The 10,781-nt window shown below is 43.5% G+C and overlaps 1 long non-coding RNA gene across 2 annotated transcripts; it reads left to right on the plus strand.

Moving 5' to 3' along the window:
* Positions 1-3,097: 3,097 nt before the first annotated feature.
* On the plus strand, positions 3,098-8,849 carry LOC113964637. Of its 2 annotated transcripts, none has more exons than XR_003533246.1 (4): positions 3,098-3,601; positions 5,032-5,091; positions 8,135-8,228; positions 8,277-8,849. It is a non-coding gene; the product is annotated as an uncharacterized LOC113964637 (long non-coding RNA). The 2 variants fall into 2 exon arrangements; XR_003533247.1 differs by lacking the exon at positions 3,098-3,601 and adding an exon at positions 4,375-4,394 and having other exon boundaries at positions 8,277-8,388.
* Positions 8,850-10,781: the final 1,932 nt, after the last annotated feature.

Genomic DNA, 10,781 nt, shown 5'->3' on the forward strand with positions numbered 1-10,781 from the left:
CTTTCCTCTATCTTATCTCCTGCCCCTTTCTCTTCATGTAAGCTTCATTGCTAAAATAGGTAGATACATAGATGAAATGACGTGACACTCTTATCCCAGCTGGGGGGGGAACATGACACAAGCGCATGCTAGCACACTCTGTGACTTTTGTGTTTGGCACCAGTCACAGTGTCAGGGCTGCTCCCAGCCTTCAAGTATCCAGGGCCTGATGTATTGTAATGGCATCCAGATCCTCCACTGGTATAGTTGTCATCAGGCTTCTGCCAGCAGATATATTTAAGTGCAAAACTCCCGAGAATCTGGCAGAGCATGCGTATCCTGGGCCACTCAGTTTTGGAAGTCTCACCAATCCCACTCTGAGGTCAGGATAAGCACTTGTCAATTTTTAACTCACAGTAAATGTATTTTTGCAGATATTAGATTAATTCACTACTGAGCAAAAGGCCAGCACTGTAGTACTTAAATGTCATTTATGCCTTATCTGAAGATTTTAATGGGACTTATTTGGTATATGATCTTGCCCTTGGCACAAGGGCTATTTTCACCCGAAATGAACTACTGAGGGGCTGACAACATCCTTTGGAAGACAACCAGCAAGAAGTCATTACTCTTGGGATAGCTGTGAACTCTAGGAGAGTTAGAGAAATATTTCCTTCTTAGGCAGAAAGCAGTGTCATATAAAGAAACGAACACAAGCCCTGGGCTTATTGGCAAACTACAAAAGCAAGAGTAACTGCAAAATGTTTACTTACACTCAATAAGCAACATCTTCATAGTTTTGAATAATGTTAATGTCTGCTCCTTGTTTATAGTTTAAATTATTTTCACAAACCATAAAGTCAAGATGACAAAATTGTCCATCCTGTAGAGCACATCTATTTACAGAATGGATGTGTCCTGTACCAATAAGAATCATAGAATCATTTAGGTTGTGGAAAGATCATCTAGTCCAGCTGTTAACCCAGCACCACCAAGCCCACCACTAAACCATGTCCCACATCTACACATCTTCTAAATACCTCCAGGGATGGTGGTTCAACCACTTCCTTAGGCAGACTGTTCCAATGCTTGACAACCCTTTCAGTGAAGAAATTTTTCCTAAGATTCAATTTAAACCTGCACTGTTGATATTTGAGGCCATTTCCTCTTGTCCTGTCACTCGTTACAGGGGAGAAGAGACTGACCCCACCTGGCTACAACCTCCTTTCAGGTAGTTGTAGAGAGTGACGAGGTCACCCCTGAGTCTCTTTTCCTTCAGACTAAACAACCTCAGCTCCTTCAGATGCTCCTCATAGGACTTAATCTCCAGACCCTTTACCAGCTCCATTGCCCTTCTCTGGACACCTCCATTGGCTTTCTCTGGACACCCTCTAGCACCTCAATGTCTTTCTTGTAGTCTGAGAAATGGACACAGTACTTGAGGCCTCACCAGTGCCGAGTACAAGGGGATGATCACTGCTCTGGTCCTGCTGGCCGCACTATTCCTGATACAGGCCATGATGCCATTGGCCTTCTTGGCCACCTGGGCACACTGCTGGCTCATGTTCAGCTGCTGTCGACCAGCACCCCCAGGTCCTTTCCAGCCATTCTGCTCCCATCCTGTAGCTCTGCATGGGGTGGTTGTGACCCAAGAGCGGGACCCAGTACTTCACCTTGTTGAACCTCATACAACTGGCTTCAGACCATTGATCCAACCTGTGCAGATCCCTCTGTAGAGCCTTCCTACCATCCTACAGTCCCGCCCAACTTGGGGTCAGCTGCAAACAGACTTGAGGGGGCACTCGATCCCCCTGTTCAGATAATTGATAAAGGTATTAAACAGGACTGGCCCCAATATGGAGACCTGGGGACCACTTGTGGCTGGCTGCCAACTGGATTTAATTGCATCCACCACCATTCTCTGGGCCCGGCCATCCAGCCAATCTTCTACCCAGCACAGAGTGCACCTGTCCAAGCCATGGGCTGCCAGCTTCTCCAGGAGAATGCAGTGGGACACAGTCAAAGGCTTTGCTAAAGTCTAGGCAGACAACATCCACAGCCTTTCTCTCATTCACTAAGTGGGTCACCTTGTCATAGAAGGAGATCAGGTTGATCAAGCAGGACTAACCTTTCACGAACTCCTGTTGACTGAGTCTGATCTCCTGGTTGCCCCCTGGTTGTGCTGTATATGCTGTGTGATGGCACTCAGGATGATCTGCTTCATGACCTTCTCCAGCACTGAAGTCAGGCTGACAGACCTGTACTTCCCTGTATCCTCCTTCTGACCCTTCTTGTAGATGGGCATCACATAGGATAACTTAAAGTCGGCTAGGACCTCCCCAGTTAACCAGGACAGCTGGTAAATGATTGAAAGTGGCTCCACGAGCTCTTCCCCCAGCTCCCTGAGTTCTCTTGGGTGGATTCCATCTGGCCCCACAGACTTGTGCATGTCTAAGTGGTGTAGCTGGTCACTGACCATTTCCCATTGGATTATTAGGCCTTCATTCTGCTCCCTTTTCCTATCTTCCAGCTCAGGGCTGGGTACCCACAGAACAACTGGTCTTACTATTAAAGACTGTGGCAGAGAAGGCATTAAGTACCTCATGACTACCTCCCAAGGGTCAGACAGGATCCTAAACAGGCCAAAGTCTGCCCTGGGGAAGTTCAAGGAAGCAGTTCTACTGACTCCTCTCCTTACTTCTCTGAGAATCAAAATCTCAATCATTTCATGATAGCTCTGCCCAAGGTGGCCTCCAACCATCACATCACCCATCAGTCCTTCTCTATTCAAAACCAGCAGGTCCAGTGGGACACCTTCCCTAGTGTGTTCCCTCACCAGGGGGAACAAGTGTGCTCACTGTGTCAGGAAGTTGCCCTCCAGAAACCTCTTAGACTGATTCCCCTCTGCAGTGTTGTATTTCCAGCAGACATCTGGTAAACTGAAGTCCCCTATGAGAACTAGTGATTAGCAGACTTCACCCAGCTGCTTATAGAATATTTCATCTGCCTCTTCATCCTGGTTGGGTGGTCTATAACAGACTCCCACCATGATACATGCCTTGTTGGCATAAACACTCAACACTTGCCCATAAACACTCAACCCTAACGTCACTATCATTAAGCTCTAGGCAATCAAACCACTCCCTAACATACAGGGCTACCCCACCACCTCTCCGTCTTGCCTATCCCTTCTGAAGAATTTACAGGCATCCATTCCAACACTCCAGTGGTGCAAATCATCCCACCCTGTTGCCATGATGGCAACTATGTCATAGATTCACCACGGCTTCCACCTCCTCCTGTTAGTTGCCTGTGTCGTGTGCATTGCTGTAGATGCACTCCAGATGGACTATTGATCCCACCACCTTTTTGAGGGGTGATACCTTAATTCCTACATGACCATTCTCAGGCACTCCCATCGTTTCTAACTCATCAATAACCCTTGCATCTTTGCTGTTAAGGATCCTTTAAAAGGAAAATTTATTATCTGAGTGTTTTTTGTGTTCTCCAGTCCCGTGCATTTGATTGTCATAATCTAGAGCCATACCAGTCTCTGGGTAGCACTTTTTTAGCAATTCAGAAGATTTATGTGTCTGTTGCTGCGCTGAATGCCATTCTTTGAGTAAGCACTGAAACTTTCTTTTGAGAAGTGAGGGAGGAGGAGGAAAGATTAAAGCAGATCATGTGCTTCTTACATAAAATTTGAAGAGCTGATGAAAAGCAATTTGATTAAAATATGATTGAAAGGATGTTATGTGGCATGCCTGAGACTGATGTTTTTGCATGACATAGGTGCATGGGTGAGGAGAGGAAAGTTTGGTTGTTGATATTTCTGTTGGTTTTTTAAGGATATTAATACCTAATCTTGCAAGCTGCCCTGTAGGAAAGCCTTGTGAGACTGACTAGTAGGGCACTGCTACAGTGACAGAGTCCCTTTGCAGCAGTTGGTTAAGACGGCACTGAATTTGCATCCTTGGTTGAGAATGCTTGTAGTCAATTCCCTTACATTAGGGCTGCTCTACATAACCCTGGGAATATAAAATGTATTTTAAGTGAATGTAAGTGTAACTTATAACCCTTATAAAGCAGCTTTGCATCTTACAGCAGTTTAAAGCCTTGGGGTAAGTGAGAATCTGGATTTCCAATGTATAAATTATGGTCAGTCTGACTGAAAATTAACTGAAGATTTTTATATTTTGTAATGTTACCACTAAGCCAACTTGAATAAGTTATTTACATCTAATTCAATATTGCAATTGTATTCATTAGAGCTCCTTAAACTGTATGTTAATATCCAGGTTTCAGTGTTTTGCTTTGTAAATATTTGGGATTTTTACAAACATACATTCAGAGATCGTGTTGTTCTGTCCTTTTTTTCCATTCCAAAGTTCCTAGGAAAAGACATAGCACAGGAGGTCAGTATGGAAAACACTTTCTCTCCATTGTTTCTTTTCATATTCACTATGCTGCTTTAAATAATACATCACAAGACACTTTATATTTTGAGAGGTTTTGGCAACTAAATTAAAGTTTTCAGTGTTTGTTCCTTGAATATCAACTTATTGTGATTAATTATCTCACTCTTAGCACCAGTTATGGTCTGTTACCACTGAGCCCTCAGCTGGCATTGATGGCACTTGAATAAATCATTTACTGCAGGATGTGTTCCATGCATGTTACTTTTAAAGTGGCAGGGATTTAGTCTATACTGTTTTCTGACCATAAAGGCAGCAAAAATAAGTAATAAATCATGGTATCTTTATGAAAACAAATAAGACTTACTCTTGCAAAAGCAATTACACACATTCCTCTTTGTTCTTGTGTCTGTCAACAGCATTGCTCCCGAAAAAGGAGGCAGAAAAGCATCCTGGGTATTAAACATACTGAGTATCACGTCTTCAGGATCTTTTCAGCTGCTTCTGCCACTAGTAGTTTTTCATAACACACCAGAGTTAAATTAGCTATATATTAGATACTTATAATACAAAATGAACATATCTTGTTATTTTGCTGTTCCCATTTCTTTCAAATATTGTTCCTTTCTCTCAACAGGCATTCGTCTCTCATGATTGATCTTTGTCATGATGTACTGCACAAACATCTTTAAAAACAGTGAGCTTTCTTTCTATTCCTTTCTTAATTTATATTTTCTAGAAGATTTTAATATTCACTGGGATAACGTCTTAAAGCCCTTTGCAAAATCTGTATTCTATAGTCTCCCACTAAAAGCAATGTCTAATTAATAACCAAAGTCTGCAGAATGAACTCTCTGGGAGCAAATGACTAATTCTTGATAGCAGGACTGTGGTTTTAAGTTGTTGCCAGCATCTTGAGAACAGTTCTATGCTGGAAGCTGCTCCCAAGGGTCCTGTGCAGGGCTAAGGGTTGGACTCGACGATCCTTGTGGGTCCCTTCCAACACAGCATATTCTGTGATTCTTTCAGTTTCCCGAAATACTGGCATAGGCAGAGCAGAGGAGGTAGCTGCTCCTCGTCACTCCGCAGAGGCGTGGGGACGTGCACACCAGTAGGGGGAGATGAGGGGATGTCTTTCCACTTCTGGGAATCTTGGCACTGTTGCCTGCCTTCAGATACATCTATTTCTTCTATAGTAAGGCATTTTCACTGCACAAACTTGCAGTGCTTAATTAAAGCTATAATTTTAAACACACTTAGGCAAATCAGTGCAGTGTTCTACTGGATACTTAAGTTGAGTTAAACTTGTTGCTTGTACCAGAAAATTTTATAGAGACAAGCTATTCCTGCAGATCGAGTTTTAAGTCGATGCACATTTAACCATACGGTTGGGCTCTGCCTGGGCTACTGGCCCTGCAGCTGGATGCAATAGGGCAACTGGGACTGTGGCCCAGCTGTGCAGGAGCTAAAGCTTGGCCAATTTCCTCTAATAGCAGATGTGTCAGGCAACTCCACCAGTTGCTCTTGGCAGTCTGCAGTGCCATTTGGCTGTAGTTTTGCTTCTGACTCTCTTGCCTTTCATTCTTGTTTGCTTAGTCTTGATTCCTGGTTCCTGCTCCCTTTGTGTTATGCTCCTATACCTCACCTTGTCCCAGCCCTGACTTGACTTATAACAAGGACTCTTTGATTTTCAAACTTCTGGCTCTATGACTTTCTGACTATCCTTTTCAGTTTGGGATGACTCCTTCCATCTCTGGTGTCTTGATTTATTCTTATGCTGGCTTCACTCTCTTTGTATCCAAACTTAATTCTAACCTGGTCTTCACCTTTAGACTTACTGGAGTAGTCTGATGAAAGTATGTGCCTCTTAAGAAATCTGAAACTGCGATGGAAGAAACTTGATTAGCTTGCTTCTCAGCAGTATTGAAATGGGGACAGATGTGGAAGTCCCTTGCAAGATTCCTCTTGAATCTGCCTGCTGTCAGGGATTACAAGCATGACTTGTGGATCACTTTTGCACCAGAGGCTTAATCTGAATGCAAATATTCATTCGCAGCCTTAGGTGACCACAGTTATGCTTCTTTTGTATTGAAACCTGTTGTAAGCAGGCCAGTTTTGGCAGGGGGTATAACCATTTCCAGGGCTTAAGGTTATTTTCTCTCACTTGTGTTCTTCTCTTCTACTATTTGTTGACTTTTCAAATATCAGTCAAGCTCTGTATAACTGTTCATTGCACCAGTTGTTACTGTTTTCCATGTTGATTCAGCATCTCGGAATTTTAGCTAACCTGCTTTCCATCTCCTGTGTTCCAGATGCCATTGCTTGCCTTTTATTGCAACACAATTCATTTTGGTATCACCACTTCCATGACTCTCTGTAGAATTATCTATTTTGCTTTGCTTTCTAAACAAGGCACAGTATCATTAACAGTGTGTATAAATTCTGCTGAAAGCTTCAGGACCAAATCCAGAATCTGTATAATTAGCCAAACCAAAAGCCCAACAGATGTATGCCGGTGGAAAACACGCGAAGCTTTAGAGAGGCTGATGATGCAACAGGTTAAGTGCCCGCAGTGGACACATGAAGACCACATGTGAGGAAAGGAGAGGATACATTTAGCGATGGATTATATGTCTGTGTTTTGCCATCTGAACTTTCTGTCTCTTTGGAAACATAGCCAGAAAGCACATGGATAATACAAAGAATTGTTACTTGCTCCAGGCCCTTTATCTATCTCCCTCTTGTGTACTGAAGCAGAATAAGAGTGAGAAACCATTTGTCAAAACATCCTCAGACAGAGCCCATTGATAGTGATCTAAATTGCTATATGGTCCTTTCTATAGGCTCTCTACAATGGGGTGAATTTCCTCTCTTGGATACGATGGGACCAAATGACATGTGGAGTACTGATAAATTATACTGGCTTTCCAAGGCTAGTATACAGCTCTTGGTATCAAATTTATTTTAGTCAAATGTAGGCGAGTCTAATTCTTTTGAAAGTTTTAGGTGCTTGTAGTCTGTTTTGTGACTGTGAGTTGTAACAGGACGTTGATTCCACTCTGGAGCATCTCCCGAAAACACACTGTCAACACAGACTAGCACGTAGTGGTTTTAATCTTGTAGACAACTACTTTATAGAGAGTATGGCCTAGGCAATAGACCCAGACACACGGATGTCGAGAATCCCCACTAATTTTTACATTGAGGGGAAGTAAACTGAAACAACTACTAATCTCTCTTAAAAGAAAAATCAGGAAAATCATCTGTTAAGGCAGAGCCATTATCCAGACTAACCTCACTGCAGGTATTTTCCATCCAGCCATCATAATACTCAAGAGCCCTCCCTAATTCCCCCTTACTTCCAAGATACTGTCAAACTTACATTTATTACATGTGAAGCCAGAACTTCCAGAAGCTAAAACTAATGCATGAAGGACAGATCCCTGTAGCTGGAACAGTTTTTCTCTAATAATAATGATTAAAATTTTAAACACTATTTCTTACAATCAATACTTTAAAACACTATCTTAATTGGTTGAGTCAGTGTGCAAAAACATGGTTACATTTCTAGAAAATAATCTTCACCTTGCTGCTGAAATAGAGTCAAGACAACTTGGTTGCTAATTTTTCATGGGACTTACGGCAATTTGGAATCCATTAGTCTGTATGTCTTTATGAAAGTCTGGTTTAAAATTACTGGCTTCTCATTGTATGGGCATTTATTCCTTCTTCCACTTCAGCTGGATGCTGCTACTTTCCAGAGCTGCTGTGTGCTTAAAAGAATTGTCATGTCTCAGCTAAAATGGAAAAGAATTGCTCATCTGAGGCAAAGAGGTGGGTACTGACTTATTCCAGACTTGAAAAAAATTCTTTCTCCCCCAGCTCTCACAGAGCTTGTCTTCAAAATCGGTAATCAGAAGTGACTGCTCTTCAGGAGATCAGAGCTTCCAATGTATCATGCTGGGCTTCGATTCTACCAGGGGATGAAATGACTAACGATGCTACTAGGAATTAGTGACGCAAGAGGTCAAGCGTGCTAGAATTTTTGCAGAATCCACTGACGGTGTTCTTTTCATTCAAAGATATGATCTCCATGGTCTCCTCCCACTATTAAATGAGAAAAAGGAATCTAATAGGACTCAGATCCCATGAAAAAGAAATCCCTCTATGATACAGGAGTGTGAGAAAAGATGAAGGACCACCTGTGTAGATGGATTTAATGGACAGATTTAAGTCATAAGGAATGGTTATACTACTTTTACTACTAACAGAGTTCTGAAACACAGAATATTTCTAGTGCGTTACCATTAACAGAGAACAAAACCAGTCTTTGTTGATTTCTTCCTCTCTTCCTTTCCCTTCCTCATAACAAGGATAAGGATTTTGCTCCTAAAACAAGTCATGGGGTAAAGACTGCACCATACCATGACAAAGTAGTCATGAGGTCTTATAACTGTGATCTGAATCTTGGCTGTGTCATACCTTGAAGAAGTGGCATGATACAAGGTATTTAGCAGTGGTACTGACATTTGTCTTATGAAAGCTTATCTGAAAACTCCTAAAGAAGAAATGACCTGAAACAGAGGTTCTACCTTGGAAAGGAAGACTAAACACATTCAACAGATGGATAATCAAGACACTCCACAAGATAAAGTGGAAGAACTTTACCTAGCCTAGATGGCATATTATAATTGAAAACTAGAAGCAAAGGAAAACTGTTAAAAAAAAAGTCCTATATAGCTTTCAGAATTAATACAGACATGCTGGAGTTATGACACTAGATGTCCTTATATAAGAAGCAACAATGACGACACTTTCTTGTTAAAAAACCAAAGCTGAAGTCTTGTCCTCTGACTAATAGGGGAGCAAGTGTAAGCTGGAGAGACCCAGTCTCTCTTACTGCAGCCTATCAAGACGAATCCAGATGACTCATGCAGACAGCCTGCAGTAACAGAAGAACGGATCCAAACTGGTTGTCCACATCTCATGAAGCTGTGGCCCACAAGGTGTAGGCAATACTGGACATACTGCATTCCTAACATTGCTTTTCCTTCTGTGTCCAAGCATCGAGTGCCGCTAAGCAGCGCCTCCCAGCAGTGGGGATGAAGATGGAGGTTTTTCTTCTCTCCGCATTCTTCTGTGCACTTGGCGCTTCATGAAGTATGCCTAACATATGGGGAGGTTTCTGCATACTTGTCATGGGCTTCAGGGTTTTTCTGGGCATACATAAAATACCCTTGCTTGAGCACTAGCTGTTTCATATTCTTGTGTTACCACTGCGATACGAACCTCAGAGGGCAACTTTATTACCCAGCTACTTTGTGCTCCTGGGATGATAAGAGGATGGTCACAGCACACAGAGCTCACCATGGTTGTTGGAACACGCTGAGAACTCATGCTGTTGTACTGAATATCAGTCACATACAATGTCTTCCCATGTTCAGTGAAAATACCACAGACAGCCAATAAAATGTCCCCTAAAAATGTCAGGCAAATCAAAACAGAGAATATGTGTCATAACTGCCATCTTATTTTCTTTGTGGCTTTCTAAAGCAATAGTATCTGCAAAGCAAGCAACTTGTACATCAGCCTGGAGGGAAATGGGAAGCCGGTTTAGGTGTCTGTTGATTCTTGGCTCATGCACACAGAAGTTATTCAACAACAATTCTGTAAACATCCCTCTTCAAGAATAGGTGTGCCCTATTTTCGTCTTTAATTAAAACTCAGAGTGTTATACTAAACCGGAACAGCTTAGCCTTATTCTGGAAATTAGTCATGAAATTAGTCAGGAATAGCTCCTCCTGAACAACTACATGTATAAACAAGCCCTAAACAATATTTATGTTGTCTGGAACCATGGGGGACACTGTCACAAATGCAATCCTCTAAGAAGAAAGACGAAGAGTTGTTGTCTTCCAACCGGGGGCGGCGAACATTTCTTGCCCATGTTTGACCATTGTGTTTGCCCCTGCAGGACAATTTAAGGAGGCGGTGGTGCCGGACGGGCCCCAGCAGCAAGGCCGAGCTCTGCCCCGTTCGCCGAGCTGGCCTGTGCCAGGTGCGCCGGGCGAGATACCGAGCTGGGGGAGATGGGTGCGCTTTTCCTCCATCCGAGCCTCTTTCCCGGGGGATACATCAGCAACCCCTCGGCTGACGGCTGAAGGATGTTATCTAAGAAAGATTCCTTTCCGTCGCAGGCCAGCCCTGGCTGCGCGCGTGCCTGTACCTGCGTGCCAGCGCTCCGGGGACGCCCCACCCCGGGGCGGGCACCCCCTGGGGGCAGGTGGGACCCGCGCGGGGCGGGGGGGCCCTGCCCGCAGGCGCGGCCCCGGGCGCGGTTCCCCGGGGAGCGGCCGCAGCCGCGGGTGACAATAGGCGCCCCCCCCC

This window comes from Neopelma chrysocephalum, unplaced genomic scaffold (assembly GCF_003984885.1).
Source record: "Neopelma chrysocephalum unplaced genomic scaffold, ASM398488v2 Primary Assembly neopelma1_42b, whole genome shotgun sequence".
NCBI lineage: Eukaryota > Metazoa > Chordata > Aves > Passeriformes > Pipridae > Neopelma > Neopelma chrysocephalum.